The sequence below is a fragment of the Triturus cristatus genome, chromosome 7 (assembly GCF_964204655.1).
Source record: "Triturus cristatus chromosome 7, aTriCri1.1, whole genome shotgun sequence".
Classification (NCBI taxonomy): Eukaryota; Metazoa; Chordata; class Amphibia; order Caudata; family Salamandridae; genus Triturus; species Triturus cristatus.
Window position 1 is genome coordinate 358,527,056 of NC_140590.1, and position 25,303 is coordinate 358,552,358.

At 42.8% G+C, this 25,303-nt stretch overlaps 1 protein-coding gene across 5 annotated transcripts in view; it reads right to left on the bottom strand.

Moving 5' to 3' along the window:
• Positions 1-25,303, bottom strand: part of LOC146809667 (sulfotransferase 2B1-like) — a 654,164-nt gene that overhangs the window by 520,361 nt on the left and 108,500 nt on the right. The gene's annotated exons all lie outside the window — the stretch shown is intronic.

The window sequence follows — 25,303 nt, forward strand, 5'->3', positions numbered from 1 at the left end:
GTTTAGGGTACCGCAGTGATGTTTGGGTAGAGTAGGGTGTCGTGTTGGGGTGGTGTTTTAGGGTTGAGGGTAGCGCAGTGGTGTTTGGGTAGTGTATGGGGTCATGCTGGAAATATTTTAAAGATTGGCATTGAACATGGCGACTCACAAGCGATAAGATTGCACCGCAAGCACCATGAGGCCACAGTGTGGCCACGCCCAGTGGGGCATGTATCGTGACTTTGAAAACTTGTAAATTCCACAGTTCTTTAGTTACAAGCCCTAAGCCCATGACTAAGTGCTGCCTTGCACGAAACGCGTCGGGCTGGATGCTTTACTTTGGAGGTGAAGTTGCCTTTCCTGCTTTCATACCTGAACCTGCTTCCATTAAAGTTTGGCAGATCGTCAATCCCGTTTGGGCCTCTCCTTTTTGTGCGAAAGTTTGGTGGATATTGAGCGGTCACACCTGGACCGCGGAGTGAGCCCTGCTGCTGTTGCAGTCCCGCTGCGGCGCTGAAATTCGCTACTGCACAAGGAACGGTGGAAACAACACCCAGCCACTTGGGTAAAATATTTTAAAGATTGGCATTGAACATGCTGACTCACAAGAGATAAGATTGCACCACAAGTACCATGAGGCCACAGTGTGGCCACGCCCAGTGGGGCGTGAATCGTGACTTTGAAAACTTGTAAATGCCACAGTTCTTTAGCCACAAGCCCCAAGCCCATGACTAAGTGACTAAGTGCTGCCTTGCACAAAACGTGTCGGGCTGGACGCTTTACTTTGGAGGTGAAGCTGCTTTTCCTGCTTACATACCTGAACCTGCTTCCATTAAAGTTTGGCAGCTCGTCAATACAGTTTGGGCCTCTCCTTTTTGAGTGAAAGTTTGGTGTGTATATATATATTCACTGAAAAAACCATAGGTTTCAGGGGCGTTATAGTTAGCTGGACTTTTCACTCGTACAAAACCATTGAAATTCCCCCGTTATAGTTAGTTCAGCTAACTATAACTCGCGGGCCCGCAATGCACTGCTGATGACGTCACATATTACTTCACTCATTACATCATGTTCATTACATGTTCAGTGACATCACTCATGACATCACTGATGACATCATCCAGTGAATGTGTGTTTTTCTGAAAATTACATATGTTTTATATATGTATATCTCAAGGTCGATGGAAGAATAAATGGGTATATAAGTGTCTAAATGGATGATTGTTTTTGAAAAATTGATTGTATAACGGACTGATTAAGTGTATCTTAGTGAATACATGGCTTAGAGAGTAATGTTTAAATGTGTAAAGATCTGTATCGGTCTCTCACTTTGTGTATAAGTGGCTGCATGGGTTGGTGAATAGCTACATGAGTGTCTATATAGGTTATTAGTTGGTTTTTTGAGTATCAGTATGAGTGTCTGAGTATCTGTATGGTTCGGTGGGGGGTATTACGTAGTGCATAGGTGCATGAATGAGTGACTCACTGTTTGTATGTTTTGAAGACAGCATGTGTGCAGGACTGTATGGGTGGATGAGTGTGTGCATGGGTGTGTTAGTGAGTGATAGACTGTCTCAATGGTGTCTTTATGAGTAACTACATATGTTTTAAACTAGTATATGTGACTATTGGTGTATATAAGTGAGTATATGTGAGAGTGAGAGATTGAAAGAGTTCCTGTATGAATAAATATGTGTTTCTATAAGTGATTGTTTAAAAGACTAAGTATGTGTAAGTTTCTGTAGAAGTAAGTGTGGTGGTGTGTGTATAACTGTGTATGCAAGTAAATGGATGTTTGATTCTTTATTAGCATGAGTGACTATGTGTGTGAGTAACTCTATGGATGAGTGGCATTGTGTAACAGGATGTATAGGTGTGTGAGTACATAGGATGAGTGAGTACATGTATGAGTGACTGTATAGGACTGTTGGTGAATGAGTGGATGTGTATGTGGATCTAAGATTTACTGAATAGGTTGTTGTAACTGGTATTGGTATGTCCATTGTTTTGAACATTGTAGTTTCTATTTTTGAATGTGTGTGTCAAAGGTTATATTAGGGGAAGAGGAGGTCTGCCACTCTAGCACAAGGATGATGTCATTAGTGATGTCATTTGGGATGTCATCAGTGATATCATGAGTGATGTCACTGACCATGTCATGAGTGATGCAATATGTGACATCATCAGCAGTGCATTGCGGGCGTGCGAGTTGTAGTTAGCTGAACTAACTATAACGGGGGAATTTCAATGGTTTTGTACGAGTGAAAAGTCCAGCTAACTATAACGCCCCTGAAACCTATGGTTTTTTCAGTGAATTTCAAAGGTTTTTTAAATGCTAATTTCTAACTATACCTACAGAGAGAGCACATGTGAAGAAAGAAGAAAAAACGCACAGAAAGAAAAAAAAGAAATGCAGAAAGAAGCAACAGAAGTCCTCAAAGACGCAGAAAAGTGCAGGAAGAAGGATAACGTGCAGAAAGAACAAACAGAAGAGCAGAAAGAAGCCTTGTTGCAAAATCATCCTGTACCCTCAACTTTTTCAGACGGATACTGGTGGTAACTGAGTCTGACTAACCAGTCCTAGAGCCAGTGCTATGTGAAAAGACACTCAGTGAAAACACCTACATACACTAGGGAACACTATGCGTTGGGGTCCCCCGTGATCAGCATGACCTCCTCTGTAAGCCCCTAGTATATAATAGGGCAGGGGATTAAAACTACCTCTTAAACGCGCCACAGGGCGTGTTTGCACATGTCACCTCAGGCCCCGTCCCCTCACTTCCCCACTGTGTAAACACGCCCTGTGGCCGTTTTAAGTTGGGAGATTAAGTCCCCTTGAATCCTGAGGGTCCCTAGGGTCCAACTAGACCACTAGGTACCTCCAGTAAGCGCCACAGAGCTGCGTTGCAGAGAGATGTAAAAAGGGGCATGGTCTAGACCACCTCTCTGGAACGCAGGGGAGTGGTGCTTACTAGAAGCACCTGGTGGGCTAGTTGGCCCCCAGGGTCCCTCAGGATTGAAGGGGAATTATTTCCCCAACTTAAAACGCGCCACAGGGCTTGTTTGCACACGTTAACTCAGACCCTGTCCCCTCCCTTCACCACTGTGTAAACATGCCCTGTGGCCGTTTTTAGTTGGGAGATTAAGTTCATTTCAATCCTGAGGGTCCCTAGGGTCCAGCTAGCCCACTAGGTACCTCCAGTATGCGCCACAGAGCTGCATTGCAGAGAGGTGTAAAAAGTGGCACGGCCTGGACCACCTCTCTGCAACGCAGCTCAGTGGCGCTTACTGGAAGCACCTGGTGGGCTAGTTAGCCCCCAGGGGCCCTCAGGATTGAAGGGGAATTATTTCCCCAACTTAAACCGCGCCATAGGGCGTGTTTGCACACGTCACCTCAGGCCCCGTCCCCTTCCTTCCCCACTGTGTAAACATGCCCTGTGGCTGTTTTTTAAGTTGGGAGATTGAGTCCCCTTGAATCCTTAGGATCCCTAGGGGAAAAATAGCCCACTAGGTACATCCAGTAAGCACCATTGCAGAAAGGTGTAAAAAGGGGCACGGCCTGCACCACCTCTCTGCAACGCAGAGCAGTGGCACTTACTGGAAGCACCTGGTGGGCTAGTTGGCCCCCAGGGTCCCTCAGGATTGAAGGGGAATTATTTCCCCAACTTAAACCGCGCCACAGAGCGTGTTTGCACACGTCACCTCATGCCCCGTCCCCTCCCTTCACCACTGTGTAAACGCGCCCTGTGGCCGTTCTAAGTTGAGAGATTAAGTCCCCTTGAATCCTAAGGGTCCCTAGGGTCAAACTAGCCCACTAGGTACCTCCAGTAAGCGCCACAGAGCTGCGTTGCATAGAGGTGTAAAAAGGGGCGTGGCCTCAGAACACCTGTCTGCAACGCAGCTCCCTGGCACACACTGGAGATACCTGTTGGGCTAGTTGGCCCTCAGGGACCCTCAGTATTGAAGGGGAATTAATTCCCCAACTTACAACTGGCCTGTGGGCGCGTTTGCAGAGTGCTGCAAGGAGGGGGCGTGGCCTTCAGCGCAATGCCGGTCTTTTATTTATTTTATTTTTTTAAGAAGGAGGGCTGTGTGGCCCCCCTTCTTTTTCTAATTTACTGGCCCTGGGGACCCCATCCCCCAGGGCCTGCACCCTAATTTTTTTTGTTGAAAAAAATTAATTTGGCCCTCCCAAGGCCTTAATCGGCCCCGGGGACCCCAACCCCCGGGTCATGGCCTTTTCTTTATTTAAATTCTTTAGGAGGGGGCTGCGTTGCCCCCCTCCTCAGGCCACTTATGGCTCCGGGGACCCCATCCCCCAGGGCCGGCCTTTGTTTTTTATTATTTTAAAAATATATATATTTATAGAAACACCTAGGACATGCTGGACAAACCGTATGTACCTATCATCATGACGATTTGCGTGATATTCATTAAAAGGCGACTATGCATGGAATGAATCCACATGGAATGTATTTACACCGCTAGTGAAGCTCTGACGTGTCTGACGCCCTACCGTGCCTAATCCCGGCGCCCCTGCCGGTGGGTACTCTCCAAGTAGACACCCTTGTCGTTTATTTATACAAACATGGGTAGCTATTGACGGGCACATTTAATATACACGCACACCAAGCCATTCAAAGGGGATTCGACAAAAATTCGACCAAACTATGCAAGAAACCCCCCTCACGGTTAATAAAAAACACATCCACCGCCGGATGTGTAATACTTTTTATTTTACTCTCTGGAAAGGAGACGAACCTCACTTGAGAGTCACAGCGTGCTCCTGGCTGAGCCCAATGCTGTGTTACACCCACCAGTGCCCGCCGATTGCCTCACACTTCTGTGTTGTATTCCACCAGCTAGTGCGTATGCTATGACACTCTCTAGCCCATGTGCACTGCAAACCACCCCGTGAATATGTCATGCCACACTTGCCTTCGCACGGGTTATATTTCCCCATCTAACATGCCTGCCTCGATGTGTATGTTATAACGCACAGCGCTATGCCATACATATTACAATCTGGGATCCATATCTTTGTCACAGTGCATATGCAACGTTACACTCCCCAGCACATATTTCATATTACAACTTTAGAGACTAGTTATGTTACACAACACTGCCCTGTGCATATTACACTCCAAGGCGCATATCACATAGCACGCGCTAGTGCCTGTGCTATCTCGCGCTCTCCAATGAATCTGTCATTGCGCACAATGTATTGCATATTATATTTCACGCCCCTGTTCATCTTATATCACACTTTTTGGTGCATAGTTTATACCATATACTACATCTAGTTTTCATTTTCCATTGTGCTCTCAGGACTATGTTCCATATAACACTGCGTCCACCTACCCTTTTCACGGGCATTACATTTTGCGATGGGGGTGGAGGGTCAGGGGGTGTTTCTGCCAAGTGAGCCCGGAGTCACACTCACAAACGTCCTCTTCTTCCTGAATAAAAGTGAGATTAAGCTGCATACTTGTTCATATTTTAAGTAGTTCGCACAGACACACATTTTAAAAACAATAAAGTTCCTAATACCCACCTTATCTGAACAGTTAGCTTGCTGCCCCATCCACCTCCTCCCTATCCTCTGTTGTCTGAATCCATGGACTAGCCTCCTCCCTCCTGCCATGCATGGTCTGATGTGCTGCCACTGCCCTCCATTTAGCATGATGTACCAGTCCACTCCTCCTGCCCTCCATTGCCCAATTCTATGGCCCATCATTGACCTCCTGCTTAGCCTCTGTGCTTAGCTTGCTGCCCCTATTCTCCTTCCCCCTGCCCTCCGATGTCTTTGTGCATGCCCCTGCTCCATCCTTTTTGCCCACTATGTTCCATGGACCTGCCACTCCTATCTACTCTGAGTGTTCTGTTGAGCTGCCACTCCCCTCCCACCTGCCTAGCATTGTCAGATGACTGTAACCTGTCCCTGCCAACTCCACCCTGCCTGTCCACATGCCATGCCCCTATCCCCTTCCTCCTGTCCTCCATGGTCCATTTTACTGCCACACCCTTCTGCCCTCCCTGATCTGTTGTGCTGCAACTGCTCCTCCTGCCTGCCCCGTGCGGTCTGTTGTGAGGCCCCTTTCCCTGAACTCTCTTGTCTGTGCCCAGGTCCTGACCCTCCCTTCTATCCTCCATGGTACTTTGTGCATGCCCCTGCACCCTCCGTCTTGCCCATCATAGCCATTGTGCTGCCACTAACCCTCCCGCTTGCCATGCATGGTCTTCTGTGCTGCCATGGCCCCTCCCACCTTCCCTGTGTGGTCAGCTAGCTGCCCCTGACTCCCTCCCACCTTCCCTCCATGGTCTGTGTGTATGCCATCATAGTCTCATTGTTGCGCTCCATGGTGAGTCTTGTTTCTAGTGCCCATCCTGCCTGACCTCCATGGTCATCTTGCTGCTCCTGCCCTGCCACCTTGCCCCCAGCCCTCTGTTTCCATGTGCAGACCCCCTATTCCCTCCCTCCTGTCTGTTCCATTGTAATGCTCCTGATCCGTCCCTCCTGCCCTTTATGGTCTGTTATGCTGCAGCTTTCTCTCCTGTCTGTCCATTATTGTCAGCTAGCTACCATTGCCTCTTTCCCATCTGTTCTCTGTTGTCCATGTGCATGGTCCTGTCCCCTCCCTATTGCTTTCTATGGATTGTTGTGCTGCACTCCCATCCCGCATGCGCTGTGTGGTGTATTGTGCTGCTGCAAACCCTGATGCCTGCCCTGTAGGGGCAGTTTGGTGCACCTCTCCATGTCCCTCCTGTCCTCTGTTATCCGAGTCCATGTCCCTACCCCAATTCCTCCTGCCTACCATGATTCAATGTACCATACTTGCGAACATTTTGAACTTGGTAAGAGGGAGATTTTGAAAAAAAACTGGGGTATTGATTTTCCCCTTTGAGTTACATTGAAAAAGAGGAGATTGTAGACAGGAGACAGATCAAATAAAGCCCATTTGAGCTTAAAAACATTGGACGTTTCCTGGCTGAAACGGGTCTGTTGGCATGTATGGTTGTACTACCACTGCCTCTTCCTTCTGCCCACAATGGTCTATTATATTGCCACAGCCTCTCTTGCCAGTCCTGTATTGTTGGTTTGTTGCCCCTGCCCCCCTTTCCACTGCCCTCCATAGTCTGTTGTGCTGCCTGCCCATTGTGGTCAAATTGTTGCCGCTGCACTCTCCTACCTGCCTTCAATTTTCAGAGTCCGTGCCCCTGGCCTCTGCCTCTCAACAGTATCCCAATGAACAACTAGATTGCTAACATTGTATATTTATTACAAAAGTGTGGAACGCCTGACGTCATCTTGATGTAATCAAAACTGTAATACCTAGAGTATTTCCTTTCGAAATTACATATATGAGAGGGTCTTATTTGCATCAAAATTATGGTTACTGCTCTAAAAAACTAAAATGAGGACATATTTTCTGAGTTTTCAAATAGCGACAAAGAACTTTTAAATTATTTTTAATCTTTATGTTTTTTTATCCAGTTGACTACTTGATTAAATGTTGCACCTTGGCGAGAGGATATGGTGTTACTTTCAGAGCTGCATACTTTGCAACTGGGGAACCAGGTTGGAGTTTCTGCTTCAGCTCAACATTCTGTGATTGTGGTCAAATCACTTAATCTCCCCATGTCTACAACAAAAATGAATTTGATCTTGTGTGATGTAACCAATGCTCATGTAAACCATTCCAATACCTAACAAGTCTGCACTATATAAAACTGCAAATACACAAAAAATAAGTGTTTTGCACACTTCTGTCATTGGGCTACATGTGGGCTAAATCTGGGTGATATTTGTGCTGCATTTAGGCTCTTTTGTGTCAGGTGGCCATCTTGGGAGATTTATTTGTTATGAAGTTTCCTAATTTCCTCATTTACTGCAGTCTCCTCAGTAGGAAATGCTTTCAGTTTTTTACTTTGATTCCATCAAGAAGGTATTCAGATATGTCACACATTTGCCATAAATTCTGAATTTTAGCACTCTAGTTGCTCATTAGATCACTTTAGTAAAGCTACTGTTCACCACAGAAGTCTGCTGCTGGTATTAAAAGTGCATGTTTCAGTCTGCATGTCAGAATTTGTTTAGGAAATAGAAGAGGATTTGAGAAGTCAAAATGTGCCCTAATTTTTCTTTCTGCAGAACTAATCATAATTTCTATGGCAAAATGAACCCCCTCATTGTGTTCCTTTGTAAATTAAATGTTTTAAGTGTTACCACTTTATTCCAATCAAGATGGCTTCAGGTGTGCCATACTTTTGTCATAAGTAAGACTGTTAGCGCTCTAGTTGTTCGTTAGAACACTCTGGGACATTCTGTCATTGGGCTATACTTGGGCTACATCTGGGTGATATTTGGGCTACATTTGGGCTCTTTTGTCTCTGGTGGCCATCTTGTGAGATTAATTTGTTATGAAGTTTCCTAATTTCCTCATTTACTGCAGTCTCCTCAGTAGAAAATACTTTCAGTTTTTTACTTGGTTCCATCAAGAAGGCATTCAGATGTGTCACTCATTTGCCATAAATTCTGAATGTTAGTACTCTAGTTGCTCATTAGATCACTGTAGTAAAGCTGCTGCTCACCAGGGAAGTCTGCTGCTGGTATTCAAAGTGCATGTTTCAGTCTGCATATCAGAATTTTTTTATGACATAGAAGAGGATTTGAGAAGTCAAAATGTGCCCTAATTTTTCTTTCTGCAGCACTAATCATAATTTCTCTGGCAAAATGAATCCCCTCATTGTGTTCCTTTGTAAATTAAATGTTTTAAGTGTTACCACTTTATTACATTCAAGATGGCTTCAGGTGTGCCATACTTTTGTCATAAGTAAGACTGTTAGCGCTCTAGTTGTTCGTTAGAACACTCTGGGACATTCTGTCATTGGGCTATACTTGGGCTACATCTGGGTGATATTTGGCCTACATTTGGGCTCTTTTGTCTCTGGTGGCCATTTTGGGAGACTTATTTGTTATGATGTTTCCTAATTTCCTCATTTACTACAGTCTCCTCAGTAGGAAATACTTTCAGTTTTTTACTTTGATTCCATCAAGAAGGCATTCAGATTTGTCACAAATTTGCCATAAATTCAAAATGTTAGCACTCTAGTTGCTTATTAGATCACTGTAGTAAAGCTACTGCTCACCAGGGAAGTCTGCTGCTGGTATTGAAAGTGCATGTTTCAGTCTGCATGTCAGAATTTCTTAATGAAATAGAAGAGGATTTGAGAAGTCACTCAAAATGTGCCCTAAGTTTTCTTTCTGCAGCACTAATCATAATTTCTAAGGCAAGTTGAACCCCCTCATTTTGTTCCTTTTTAAATTAAATGTTTTAAGAATTACCACTTTATTCCAACCAAGATGGCTTCAGGTTTGCCATACGTTTGTCATAAGTAGGACTGTTAGCGCTCTATTTGTTTTTTAGAACACTCTGGGAAGCTGCAGTAGAACACAAAGGAATCAACTGACATTCTCTGCCCTTGTTGGATGTATATGTTTTACTGAGAATGTCAGACTTCATTCTCACATGACTGAGAAAGATAATGCGAATTTACAGAAAATATGCTCTCAGTTAGCTTATAGATCACCTTCCAAACCTCTGTGGGAAAAGCATGAGAAAATAGTTTTATCTCAAACATGATTCATGATATCACAGCAGAAGGCTTTTTGACATGGTAAAATCACCTTAAAACACACCACAATTCCTAAAATGAGTATGGTACTATCAACAAATGATTTATAATGTAACTAAAGTCTTAAACCCTTCTATTAACTGCAATGCTTTTTAATGAGGTGCTATCATGTATATTGGTCCCAAGATGGCTGCCAACACTTCTTGGATGAAGTGCTGCCAGCCAATCAGATCTCACGATGAGATGTGTGGTTAGGCTCCGCCCAGATATATATGTGATTTTACTTTTGATTTTCTCAGGAACTACTGAACGGATTTACACCATTTAAGCAAAAGGCACATGCCTGACCTGAGGACTACCTCTTTGCCAAATTTCAAGTAATTCTGTTCAGCCGTTCGGGCTGTACCTTCGACTAAAGGTCCTATGGGAAAATACATGGGGAAAACGTGTTTTGGGACCCCGATTTTTTCTCAGCCCCCGCTTGACGAATCACCTCGAGACTTTCAGGGTAGGAGCTGAGCGGAGCGCCCCATTAGTTTTGAAAATTTCACGAAGATAAGTCAACCGGCGCCAAAGTTATTCAAAATAGAATTTTCAGATTTCCTATGGGAACTCGGTCCTAACTATAACTATCTACTGGCGACCGCCAGTAGATAATACATATATATAATAGTTAGGACCGAGTTCCCATAGGAAATCTGAAAATTCTATTTTGAATAACTTTGGCGCCGGTTGACTTATCTTCGTGAAATTTTCAAAACTAATGGGGCGCTCCGCTCAGCTCCTACCCTGAAAGTCTCGGGGTGATTCGTCAAGCGGGGGTCCCAAAACGCGTTTTCCCCATGCATTTTCCCATAGGACCTTTAGTCGAAGGTACAGCCCGAACGGCTGAACAGAATTACTTGAAATTTGGCAAAGAGGTAGTCCTCAGGACAGGGATGTGCCTTTTGCATATATGTTGTCAATCTGTTCAGTAGTTTCTGAGAAAATTGCAGTTAAAAGTACATAAATATCTATATGCGCGCACCGTGCGCGAGCGTAATTCTGATTGGTGGTTAGATGTCAGTCAACATTCGAATCGGTCGAAATCAGGAAGTGTCGGACGCCATTTTGTGTGTGGCAGTGAAAAACAAAGGTGGAGAACGTGAAAAGGGGGCGGAGTAGAGAGTTCCTGACCCCCTAGCGTTTGTCAGGGGGTCCCTGAAGGACCGCGAAGGGTGAAAAAAAATATTTTTTCTTTTTCAAAAAATCGCAGCGGCAAAAAATTCATTAAAAAAATAGAATTAAAAATCAAGTTTAAGTGTTTAGATGTTGGTTGGCTCTAAAAAGAGCCGTTGTGTTCCATGAGTGTTTTTTGGTACCTATAAGTAAGTACCGATGCAGAGTCTTTAGTTCAAGAGGAAGACTCTGTTCCTTTCATCTGTGAAATGTACACCGTCTCCTCTATAAATGCCTTGCCACTCCCCTCACTATTTCTTCTTATTTCCTGGGACAAGGAGCTGAACAGGTATCAATTTTACTTGAAAATGGCAGAACAGCAGTCTACTTCAGGGAGTGAGGAGGAGACCTGGATGCACTGAGAAGGTGTCTTTCAGTAGAATGGCAATATGAAAAGAAAGATAGTTGTAAAATGGAGGCTTCATTCAACACTAAAAACTAGGCTGTATGTTTACATTTTTAAAAGCATGTTTTATATTGGTTCAGAAAAATGTGTTCCCACAGAACATTACTTTGGATTTGCTGTTAGGTTTGAAAAGTCAAGCAATCTTGCTGTTTGGATTAGAAACATTGTGTGCTGAACTTCTGACCTCTCTGCTCACACCTGTGTTCCATGATCTGTTGCTATGCTAGCAGGCAGAAGTCATGTTGGGGGTAGGGATCATTTGGAAAGGGTTGAAATTTGCAACCAATAGAAATGTGTGTTTCCATTTAAAATAAGGGTGGAGAACGTGAAAAGGGGGCAGGGTAGAGAGTTCCTGACCCTCTAGCCTTTGTCAGGAGGTCTCTGAAGGATCCCAAAGGGTGAAAAAAACATTTTCTTTTTTTTCAAAAATTCGCTGGGTGCGCGCACGGCGGCAAAAAATTCGTAAAAAAAAATAGAATTAAAAATCAAGTCTAAGAGTTTAGATGTTGGTTCGCTCTAAAAAGTGCCGTTGTGTTCATTGAATATTTTTTGGTACCTACAAGTAAGTACCGATGCACAGTCTAAAGTTCAAAAGGAAGACTCTGTTCCCTTCATCTGTGAAATGTACACCGTCTCCTTTATAAATGCCTTGCATGTTGTAACGCAAGTTGTTGTGGTATATAGAACCCATACCATAGTCTCTGGAGAAAGCAGAAACAGACCTTTTGACGTGCTTTCTTGCTTTCTCAATCTGCAGAGAATATTGGTTGGACCAGTTCCACTTTTGCCTTTGGCATATATTAGAATAAACAAAGGTAGTTTGTGGAAAAAGTGACATCAATTGCACAAAGGTGTCCTTAACAAGCATTTCCAGACCTACCCCAGTTAAAGTACCTAGGTCATTTCCACCACAGTGCACAATTATTAGGGGTGGGCGGAATCTGCGAAAGCGACTTTCGCAAATTATGGCGAAAATGTTAAAAATCTCCGCAAACAAGCGGAAATATCGCGAAGATGCGGAAGTTTTTTTCCCGCCCGTTCGTGATATTTTTTGCATGGTTGCGGGTCGCTAACTTACCCCTGTGGTTGCTCGCGGGCGCGGCCATCTTGTTTTCAGTTGTCTCGCGGTGCATGATCGCGAGAAAAAAGACGTGATCGCGCGACGCATGACGTCACTGCGGACGCGAACTGTCGCGAGACAGCGCAAATGGCTAAAACAATACAACATCTCATGGAGAACGCGACCGGATCGGGAAAACTTGTCGGCGAACGCGGGGATTCAGGTAAGGCGATCGCGCGCACGCGAGAATGTATTATTTCACAGCGCGAGCAAGAACCAAATTATCGCAAAGCTGCGGAATGCGGAAATGTTGACATTTCCGCGCTCTCCGCGGAATGCGGAAATGCCAAATTATCGCAAATTCCGCGAACGGAACGGAAATTTTGCCCAGGCCTAACAATTATAAGGTTAGGCTGTGGGAGATGTAGAAAGGATTTCACAAAAGGCATTAATTGGTGCCACTTTAACCCTCTCTGACCAATCCATTTAATGTCTACATTTGGCAAAGCAAGGTCTTTCACAATACCTCTTTTTTCTGCATACTTTTCACTCCAGAAGACATAGCTATGACCTACAATCCACACTGTGAACATCTTTCAAGGAGATCCGGATGCACTCAGAAGGTGTCTTTCAGTAGAATGGCAATATGAAAAGAAAGATAGATGTAAAATGGAGGCTTACATACTTTTTTTAATAAAAAGAACTCATTGGCTGTTTCACATCATTCTACACTAAAAACTAGGCTGTATGTTTACATTTTTAAAAGCATGTTTTGTATTGGTTCAGAAAAATGTGTTCCCACAGAACATTACTTTGGATTTGCTGTTAGGTTTGAAAAGTCAAGCACTCTTGCTCTTTGGATTAGAAACATTGTGTGCTGAACTTCTGACCTCTCTGCTCACACCAGTGTTCCATGATCTGTTGCTATGGTAGCAGGCAGAAGTCATGTTGGGGGTAGGAATCATTTGGAAAGGGTTGAAATTTGAAACCAATAGAAATGTGTGTTTCCATTTGAAAAAATGTGGGAAGCAATATGATTTGAAGTTAACATGTATATGTGTGAAAAAAGAGAGGGAAAGTTTGCCATTTACTGGTTCTGGTGAGATATGTACAGCTCAGAGATTCTGGCTCTGATAATCTGCTGTGTGAGTGCCACATTTCTTTCTCAACTAACTACTTTTAAAGGTGAGTTATGAATTTGAGAGGGGATGTATGTGGTGCATTTTGATATAAATAATAGAAATGTGTTTCTTCTTTAAAAGTTGTGTTTTACATTTTATGTTTTGGAAGATATTTAACTGCTTTGAACTTGTAAGATATTATGGAGTATGTCTACACCATAAGTTAAGGTGTACTGGTATCACCCAGGAATACTGTTTTGTGCCTAGAATCACATCATGAGTCTGTGTGCACACAGGAATTGTTATCAGAGATTTAATTCGTGTTGCTCTTGTTCTGTAAGACTTGCACTCGCAGGAACGGGGCAGCTTGTTTTCTTGAACTGTGATGGTTAGGATTCAGCACAAATCAATATCTCACAACTGAGAGGCAAATGCTAACACATTTGAAATCAACATGGTAGATTTTTCTTCCACTCCTGCAATGGGTGAGGTAGATCCTACATGTTCAAAACTCCAATTAACCCTTACCACACATGTACTCTTACATACATCTCTGCAGTCTTCATGCAGTTGTGCAAGCGTCCATGCAGATCTCTCTTGCACCTGACAATACACATTCTCCAGAAGCACACTCTTAGCACACAGGCAGCTGATTTTCCTGCACTCCCATGCTTACTATTCAGCACTGTGTGGTATTTCAGATAGCAGTGTGTAACGCTAACACATTCAACGTCACCAAGGCTCATTTCCTTTGCTCTAGTCTAATCACTCACCAAGGTTCCACATGCTCATGGTCTCAAGTAGCTGTTGGGACATGTGCTCTTTTCTGCCTCTCTAAACTATAAGGAAAATGTGTCAGGCTGTTACAGTAATTATCACTTGCTCTACCACAGTAGTAAATGTGCTTTGAAATTGCCAATCAAATATCGTTTTCTGCCTAGAATCACACCATGAGTCTGTGTGCACACAGGAATTGTTGTCAGAGATTTAATTTGTGTTGCTCTTGTTCTGTATGACTTGCACTCGCAGGAAAGGGGCAGCTTGTTTTCTTGAACTGTGATGGTTAGCATTCAGCAGAAATCACTATCTCACAGATGCGAGGCAAATGCTAACACATTTGAAATCAACATGGTAGATTTTCCTTCCACTCCTGCAATGGGTGAGGTAGTTCCTACATGTTCAAAACTCCAATTAACCCTTACCACACATGTACTCTCGTGTGTGTGGGTGAAGCTAAGACTCCTGAGGCGGAAGCCGGGAGAGGTTGTATATTTGCTTATTGCACTGAATTTTAAAAAAACTCACCTTTTAAATTGTGATAAACCTGTATAAACACTGCGCACTTCAGGGCACGGTAGAGCGGACCTAGCGCTCACGTGACCCGAGCACCGGCTGCCTTCGCCGCTGGACACGCCCCCCGTGAGGCCACGCCCACTTCCCGCCTTTAAAAGCGCTGATTTGCGAGCGCTCGGTGTGAAGCTAAGACTCCTGAGGCGGAAGCCGGGAGAGGTTGTATTTTTGCTTATTGCACTGAATTTTAAAAAAAACTCACCTTTTAAATTGTGATAAACCTGTATAAACACTGCACACTTCAGGGCACGGTAGAGCGGACCTAGCGCTCACGTGACCCGAGCACCGGCTGCCTTCGCCGCTGGACACGCCCCCGTGAGGCCACGCCCACTTCCCGCCTTTAAAAGCGCTGATTTGCGAGCGCTCGGTGTGAAGCTAAGACTCCTGAGGCGGAAGCCGGGAGAGGTTGTATTTTTGCTTATTGCACTGAATTTTAAAAAAACTCACCTTTTAAATTGTGATAAACCTGTATAAACACTGCGCACTTCAGGGCACGGTAGAGCGGACCTAGCGCTCACGTGACCCGAGCACAGGCTGCCTTCGCCGCTGGACACGCCCCCCGTGAGGCCACGCCCACTTCCCGCCTTTAAAAGCGCTGATTTGCGAGCGCTCGGTGTGAAGCTAAGACTCCTGAGGCGGAAGCCGGGAGAGGTTGTATTTTTGCTTATTGCACTGAATTTTAAAAAAACTCACCTTTTAAATTGTGATAAACCTGTATAAACACTGCGCACTTCAGGGCACGGTAGAGCGGACCTAGCGCTCACGTGACCCGAGCACCGGCTGCCTTCGCCGCTGGACACGGCCCCCGTGAGGCCACGCCCACTTCCCACCTTACGGCCCCACAAATATGTGTAACTTTAGAACGCGCAGCGGGCGAGCGCAGCGGGCGCGCCGTTGGCACGCCGAAGGCGCGCCTAAGGCAAGCCCATCTGCGCCCGTCCGCGACCTGCCGGGACCCGGGGCCACAAAACTTGGCTCTCATGATATCCATAGTGGGACTTACAGCTCGGCGGCCCTACACAGTATAGGTAGGATTGTCACTTCTCAGTGCCCACACACTTTTGCGCCGTTAGAACTACCCACCCGTTGTCCAGGGTGCAAGCACTCATTCCGCAAACCCCCGTTAGCCACAACACAAACGTACCGCATGTACATGTTAAACTGCCGCTCCTTGCCCAAACACAGTACACAGATTGCCATGCTGCTTGAAGAACATAAGCCTGACGCGGTATTTCTGACAGAAACGTGGCTCACTGTCCACTCTGAACCAGACGTAGTTCAAGCCTTACCCGTAGGATATTATATCCTTAGAGCAGATAGACCGTTAGGGAGAGGCGGAGGTCTGGCGATCATTCTGAAGAGCCAGTACCGATGTCATACCACAGCAGAGACTACTATTCCTGAATGTGAGAGCATAGCCTTCTGCATAGAGTTTAACGCCAACTACACTTTCTCTGGTACCTTGATATACCGCCCCCCGGAACCTGTAAAAGAGTTTCAGAGGTCTCTTCCTGAGACCATAGCGGGAAGAATTCTCTCTGCCGCCAACTACACGATCTTAGGAGACCTTAATCTCCATTTTAACTCCCCCTCAGACCACATTGCTCAGGACTTACTAGATGATCTGGAAGCCCTCCAACTGTCCCAACTGGTTGCTGCCCCGACCCATGAAAAAGGAAATTTACTCGACCCCATATTCAGTAACTGTCCGGATTTAATTGCCGATCAACCCATCCCTCTCCCGTGGTCGGACCATTTTTTGGTCCCTTTTACCTGGGTCAAACACAAAACCCCCCAGCTCCCTCCTCAAGTTTCCTCTAGGAGGAACTGGTCCAAACTTCCTTTGGAGTCCTGGCTGCTCAAACTAGACTCCACCCTCCCTTCACCTGGCCCAGATCCTAATGTGGCCAACTCCCACTACGAAAACTGGCTCACCCATTCGTTAGACTCGATCCTCCCGATTCGCAAATCCGCATCTAATAGATTACAGAAATCTGCCCCCTGGTTTTCTGACTCTCTAAAACAACTAAAACGCCTCTGCAGGCAACGAGAGCGAGCCTGGCGCTTAGATTTCCTCCCAGACAAAAAGGCCTCCTATAAAGAGGCGATCAAAGTCTATAAAGAAGGGATCAAAACGGCCCAGGCAACTTATTATTCTGAGAGAATTTTAGAAGCTAAATCTAAACCTAAGGAAATTTTCCAGATCATAAAACACTGTTCCATCGCCAATACGGCACCCCCATCCAACAAAACCAAGGATCAATGCAACGAGCTTGCGGATTTTTTTCATAATAAAGTCACAAAAATTTACTCCACCTTCCCCACCTCAGACATAACTCTGGATATACTTCACTCTTCCCCCCCTAAAGCACCTCGGCACCCAGATCAGCCTTCCCTTGAGCATTTTGCTCCTCTGGACCTTGACACTCTAAGCAAGGTGGCACGACAAGTAAAATCTGGCTCCCCCCGTGATCCCGCCCCTCCAGAAAATCTATTGCAGGCAAGCCCAGCCACTCTGCCTGTCATCCGGGATCTTTTAAATACTTCTATTTCCGCATGCTCAGTCCCCACAGTGTGGAAGCAGGCCATGGTACGGGCGCTGCTGAAGAAGCCCAGCCTGGACCCAAACGACTATTCCAACTACCGTCCCATTTCACTTCTCCCTTGGACCAGCAAGGTGTTAGAGAAGCATATAAACGCGCAGCTAGTCCAGTTTCTGGAGGACCACTCCCCACTACACACATCCCAGACAGGCTTTAGACCAAAGCATAGGACCGAAACCGCCTTGCTAGCCGTCACCGAAGAAACTCGAAGGATACTGGACCAGGGAGGATCAGTGGCAGTGATCCTCCTTGATCTAAGTGCCGCCTTCGATACGGTCAGCTATACCACTCTGCTTGACCGTCTCCATAACATCGGAGTTTCAGGTGACGCTTTAAGGTGGTTCGATTCCTTTTTGTCTGGGAGGTCGTTTCAGATCTTCGACGGAGAGATGGTGTCCTCAAGTAAACCTCTGAGCTGCGGAGTACCACAGGGCTCTTCTCTGAGCCCTGTATTGTTCAACATATACATGAGGCCGCTGGCGGGTGTTGTCAAACCATATGGCATTAAAATTGTGTCATATGCCGACGACACCCAGCTTGTGGTCTCGTTGGCCACGAAGAACAATAGGCATTCCGCAGCCGACCTCCTGAACTGCCTGGTGGACGTCAAGGGATGGATGACCAACTCCTCCCTAAAACTAAACGGTGATAAGACGGAGCTTCTGCTCCTAGGCTCTACCTCTCCCGTATCCTTCACTTCTCTGTGGCCCAGCGTTCTGGGCTCCCCTCCCACCCCCAAGGACAGTGTCAAAAGCCTGGGGGTGTGGCTGGATAATAAACTCTCCTTCTCTACTCAGGCCAAAAAACTGTCTTCCACCTGCTTTGGCCTACTTAGGATCTTGAGGAAGGTTCTCCCGCTACTCCCCTTAGAGGCTAAAAAGGTGGCGGTACAAGGCCTCATCCAGTCCCGTCTGGATTCGAACAATGCCTTATATGTAGGGGCACCGGAGGTAACCCTCCGAAAACTGCAGGTCGTTCAAAATTGTGCAGCCCGCACATTGCTAGAAATCCCGCGCACTCACTCAGCCAGACCTGCTCTGAAAACCCTTCACTGGCTGCCAGTGAGGCAGAGAGTTACCTTCAAGGCGCTGTGCTTGGCGCACCACGCCTTCTGGAAAACAGCCCCAGCCATCAACTCCGACCTTATCATTCCTTATCAACCTAACAGGAACCTTCGGTCGACGGAGGCGTTCCTTGCTGTTGTTCCCAGAGTGAAGCGAGCCAGGTCAGGGGGCAGGCTGTTCTCCTTGAACACCGCTAAACTCTGGAATGCCCTCCCAATCTCACTCCGATCCAACCCTGACCTCCTCTCATTTCGCAAAAATTTAAAGACCCTATTGTTTGCCAAATCCGACTCCTCCTAGATTGCCTCTAGTTCTCTCCCTGCTTCTATTCAGCGCTTGGACGCTTTCGGGCAGCAATCGCGCTTAACAAGTACTGTTACAATACAATACAATACAATACTCTTACATACATCTCTGCAGTCTTCATGCAGTTGTGCAAGCGTCCATGCAGATCTCTCTTGCACCTGACAATACACAGTCTCCAGAAGCACACTCTTAGCACACAGGCAGCTGATTTTCCTGCACTCCCATGCTTACTATTCAGCACTGTGTGGTATTTCAGATAGCAGTGTGTAACGCTAACACATTCAACGTCACCAAGGCTCATTTCCTTTGCTCTAGTCTAATCACTCACCCAGGTTCCACATGCTCATGGTCTCAAGTAGCTGTTGGGACATGTGCTCTTTTCTGCCTCTCTAAACTATAAGGAAAATGTGTCAGGTTGTTACAGTAATTATCACTTGCTCTACCACAGTAGTAAATGTGCTTCGAAATTGCCAATCAAATATCGTTTTCTGCCTAGAATCACACCATGAGTCTGTGTGCACACAGGAATTGTTGTCAGAGATTTAATTTGTGTTGCTCTTGTTCTGTAAGTCTTGCACTTGTAGGAAAGGGGCAGCTCATATGATAGGATTTGAAAAGCTCAAAAAAAATAAAGTAATATATTTAAATTACATAAAGTTATTTGTTTTTTAGTTTCTTTTAGGTATTGGTGAACAACACTGAAATAAATTAAACATGCCTATAAAATCAAGAAAGAGAAAAAAACAGCAAAAACATCTATATTTGAAGACAACTGGACAACACAAATTAGTTAAAGAACCTCATGTTGGAAAAAAGAAAAAGTCTTCTGGTAAGCAGACTAAGGATTTTTAAAAAAATATCTTCAAACATAGAAAAAATGTAAAAAATATATCCACTGCAAATAGTGTTTCAAGTAGAAAACAACAAGACAATAGAAATAAAATACTAAATGCTAATGTACAATCAGAAGCAAGAAAGAATGACTTAAAAAGAAAAACAGAATTTCAAAACATTCGTAGAAAAATGTTTCAGAGAAGAGTGATGTTCAATTTGCTAAAGGATGTGAAAAAATATAGGAAGAAAGCAAAATTTTATAAGAAAAAGAAACATATTGAATCAATTGTTGCAAAGGCTTTGGAATTAAAAAGAAAACTATTAATTTTGAACAGGATCCGTACATTAGATACAATAGTCAATGTAATGAAGTCAAAAAGCAAAAGGAAAAGAGTAGTGAAAAAAAATAACTTTTTTAAAGTGTTCTTAGGAGAATGGAAGCATAGTTCTGAGCCATTTTTTAATGAAGAGAGTTATCTTCAAAGTAATAGTTTGCTTCATGCAGTTGACACCAGTGGTCGAGCTTATGAAGTTAATGATGGTTACATTACACAACGATGGTTGTGTAATGGAAAAGGAGAAAATGGTTCCAAGAAATGAGGAAGAAGTGTTAGCTGATGAGGTTATGGGAAACGTCCTAAAGCCCCAGTGTACACTTGGAATTGTAGTAGTATTTGTACTGTACGACAAGAATCTATTGATAAATTACGTGTCTTTCTAAGAGAATATAGTAAAAAAAAGTGTTAAACAGAAGATTAAGGTGCTTCAAAGACTAGATCCATGCAGAGTGAGAAAGAATACTGGTTTGCAAGGACATTCTCTGGCTTGTCTTTCTAGGAAAGTTTGTCAAAGTGTTTTTCACCATTTTAGGATGCTGGCAGTACATCATACTGAAATGAGAAAGTTTGTGAGAAGATTGTATTTTGCTAAAAGTCCAGCACTAAAGTTAAATGAGTTGAATAGTGCTCTGTTCCGTGGATCTGTATCAGATGTGAAGAAGGTTTGTGAGGATATTGAGTTTTGTTACTTTGGTCCAGAGCAAGAAAGTGCAGGAAATGACACAGTTATTGAAGAGAATGTAGAACCCACTGTTAGTAAAAATGTTGAAGATCAAATGACAAAATTTACTATCATCTCTAATGAAAGACCAAATATTACTTGTATTTGTTGCCGGAGAAGCCATTATAAAACTCAAACAAGGAATGTTGATCTCTATAAAAAAAGTGAAAAAGAAAATAATTATGAGTGGAAGGATTTTGCTACATATTTGTTTCTGGAAAATTGTTTTGATTGGGGTGAAGATCAGCGTATTTGTAAATACTGTTATAACAAGTTAGAAGAAAATAAAATGGCAGCTAGAGCTGTACATAATAATTTAGAATTGGTTGATATTCCTGCAGCACTTAGTGATTTAAATACGTATGAGTCTATACTCATTCAATGTGTCCATCCATTTCAGACTATAGTTCGTATGGAGCCCAAAACAGGTAAATTACCTCCTTCAGATTTACAAAGAGGTTTAAAAGGAAGAGTTGTCTATTTGCCATTAGATTTGAAAAAAAATATTGAAACAATTGATGCAGATAGTTTGGAAACTGAACCATTAGTTATTCTGGTTAATGGTGTACCTACAAAGAATAAGAAAACTTGTCAGGAGCTAGTAGATGTACGAAAAGTACAAAGAGCAAATTTATATTTGAAAAGAAATAATAAGTACTATGAATCAATTTATATGGATGAAGATGAAGAAGTTTTACTAGCAGACACAGGAATACCAACTGGGCAAATTGAAAAAGTGGATAAGTCAAAAGAAGAAGAAATTTATGAACATTTCAGCATACATCCTCTTCATTCTAAAGAAGTTATGGGAAACACTATTGATCTGTTTCAGATGAAAAAAGCAAAAGGAACTCCCGTGAGTGTATGGGAGGAGAGCTTGGAAGCTCGTTGTTTTCCCCAGCTGTTTCCTACAGGAAAAGGTGGACGATATGATGAACGTCCAGTACAGATTCCTGCTTCTGAGTATCGGACTACAAGATTATATGCAGAAGATCCAAGATTTCGTCAAAGTATTCCTTATTTGTTCCATCTTTTATTTGAAAGTGACTTGTCTGCACTATCTTATGCAGTAAATCACATTTTAAAAACTGGAGTACATCTACATAATGTGTCTGCAAAGGATTTTATGAACAAAGTGCAACAGCGAGATGATCATTTGGAATCTCAATTGATTAATCTGATGGCTTGTCAGCGTGGAACTAATGAATATTGGTACCGACGCCATGGAGAATTGAAATGTATGTTACGGAATTTAGGAACTCTTACATGGTTCCTTACCCTAAGCTGTGCTGAGTACGCTTGGGATGATTTACTGGATTTTCTACGAGAGGCAAATTCAAATATTGAAAACATCCAATACAAGACAGCAGGAGAATTGTGCTCATTGGATCCAGTTAATGTTTGCAGATATTTCAATTATAGATTTGAGGCTATGATGTCCTTCATCTGCAATAAAAAAAATCCACCTCCTGGAGAAGTTGTGGATTTCTTTTGGAGAAAAGAGTACCAAGCAAGAGGTGCTCCTCATATTCATATGCTGTTGTGGATCAAGGATGCCCCAAAATTTGGAACAGATTCTGATGATGCAGTTTTATCTTTCATTGAAGAATATGCAACATGTGCTATACCTAAAAGCACAGAAGAAAAAAACTTAAAAGAGCAAGTTTTACGTTTCCAAAGTCATTGGTGTGGAAAATACTGTCGACGAAAGTACAAGAGTAAAGATAAATTCTACACAAAATGTCGATTTGGATTTCCACGACCTGTTCTTTCAAAAGGAAGAGTAAACAGTTTTATGTCAGCTGTGCGACATACCATTACAAGAAAATCTCCGAAAAATACCTACAACCTAAGAAGAAAAGAAGAGTCAAAATATATAAATGACTATAACCCAGTCATTTTATCCATGTGGAATGCTAACATGGATATTCAGTATGTAGCTGACAATTATATTGCTGTTGCTCGGTATGTCACATCTTACATCACTAAATCTGAGAAAACGGAATTGAAAGAAATGTGGGAAGAGATTTCTCAGGAGAAGACTGTCAGTAAAAAGCTATACAGTTTCAGTTTAAAGATGTTATCGCATCGAGAAATCGGCTCATACGAATGCTCAGATAGGTTATCATCTGCAAGTCTGTACTCCAAATCCAGAAGAATAATTTGGGTAAGTTTAGGCCTTGCAGGAATGCGAAATCGGGTACTGAAATCTATTCGAGAAATTGAATATTTAGCAGAGAACGAACCAGAAAGTACAGACATTTTGAAAACAAATATGTTGGACACATATTATCCAAACAGAAGTCATCATCTTGAGAACATGTGTCTCTATGAAGTGCTGCAGAACTACATTTATAAACGGAATGCCACAGAAGACATCAACAATGGAAAATATCAAGTCATTGGTGAGGAAGGATGTTTGGTGAAACAAACAAAAGGAAGTTTGATTAATCACAGGAAGCTGAGTTGCGACACTACTGACAAAAAGAAATTTTACTACTTAGCACTTTTACAGCTGTTTAAACCATGGCGTTCAGAGGATGAATTACTTGGAGATTTTCAGAGCTATGAAGATTCCTTTAATGCATGCAAAGATAACATAGAATGCAGTACTTTCTCAAATTATGTACAAATGTTAAATGAAGAAATTGAACAAGAAGCTACAATTGCAGCTGAAGTAGCTAGAGACAGTTCCCAAGACAGTCAAAGCTCTGGTACGCTCAGTCAAGATCCCCTAGGACAACCAATCGTAGAAAATGAAGCTGGAATAGCCATGACTGAAGTGGAAACAGCTATGAATCAAGCTCAGGAAGATTTAATAGACTTACCAAATTTGGAACAACAACTGAATGATGAACAACAACAAATTTATGAAGAAGTCACAAAACAAATTGATCATGGATTACTACATGAAAATAAAGAGTGCTCATGCATAGCATTTGAACCAATCAGAATGTATGTGAGTGGACAAGCTGGAACTGGAAAAGTTTCTTATTTAAAGTAATTAGAAGCTACCTACAGAAAAAAACTGATTTAGCTTTGTCTTGTGTTGTTACTGCTCCAACTGGGTTAGCGGCATATAACATAAATGGAATTACCTTACATCGTTTGCTAATGTTACCAGTAGAGCATGAGAACAAAATAGAATACCACAAGCTAACAGGAGAAGCATGTTTTGAAGTTTCAAGACTGTTGAAGAAAATGAAAGTTCTCATTATTGATGAGGTAAGCATGGTATCAAACTTAATGCTTGCCTTTGTGCATTTAAGAATGCAGCAAATTCTAAAGACAGACTATGACGTGTTATTTGGAGTAAAACATGTTATAGTTTTTGGGGATCTACTGCAGCTCACTCCAGTTAAAGGACAACCAGTATTTAATACTTTTACACATGAAGACACGAAAAAGTCGTTAGGAAGTATAGGTAATGTGAATATTTGGTCATAATTTGAGTACAAAGAAATCATTACCAATATGCGGCAAGCAAATGATGATGATTATGCAAGTATTCTCAAAGATATCAGAATTGGACTACTCACAGAAAATGGCAGAAAAGCTTTACAGAGTCGATTGCTATGTAATTTGTTTCCAACAGAACAAATAGTTCCAGAGAAAATATACAAGAAAATTGCAGAAAAAAATACTGTAATCTGCTTAATGCCAACACTACATGAGTGCTCTATATTCAATGAAGAACTTTTGAAATTGGAAAATGAAGAGATTATGAAAATGGAAGCCATGGATAAAATACAGCATGAAGGAATAACTATTACATTGACAGGCAAATTGAAAACTAAATTGGATTCTCTAGAGAAAAACATATCGAAAACAGCTGGTTAAGAAAATAATCTTTATGTATGTATGAACTGTCGAGTAATTTTATGACGTAATTTGAATGTAGAAAAAGGTTTAGTGAATGGAGCTATGGGTAAAGTTGTGGGTTTTGTTAACTACCAGAAAAAAGATGGAATTGAATTTTTAAAAATAAATTTTGATCATAATGAAGAGGTTAAAGACATTAGTCGTTGTTCAGTTCGTTTTTTGCTTGTGAAAGACTTATATGTACGTAGGAAGCAGTTTGCATTTTCTCTAGCATATGCTGTAACTATTCACAAATCTCAAGGATTAACTGTAGATAGTGCTTTTGTAAACATTGGATCTAGTGTGTTTAAAGAAGGTATGGCATATGTTGCTTTGTCACGAGTGAAACAATTATCTGGTTTATTCATGATAGACTTTGATGACTCAAGAGTTAGTGCTGATGCAAATTGTGTAAAGGAGTATAATAGATTAAGAAGAAGCTATGCTCCTCATTTAGGTCAGTATCCTGTGTTTGAAAAACGTGTTGTTTGTCGGAAAAGGAGAATTAAGAATATCTGTAATGAGGATGTACAGAAGAGAAAACAAAAAGAGAGTGATGTGATTGCAAGCAAAAAGAAAAAGGACAATGTTGAAGAGGTTGTTGGTTGTCATTTTGAAAATAGCTCTGGTGTCAACTGCTACGCTAATGTAGTGCTGAATGTTGTATTTTATCTTGAAAGTTTGCAAGATCAGATAATACTAAATCATGAAAAAAGATTTTGTTCTCTGATGAGTTTCCTTTATGAGAAGCTGAGTAATGATAAAACTAAAATAGAAAGTGCTTCTGATGTTAGAAATCTTTTAGA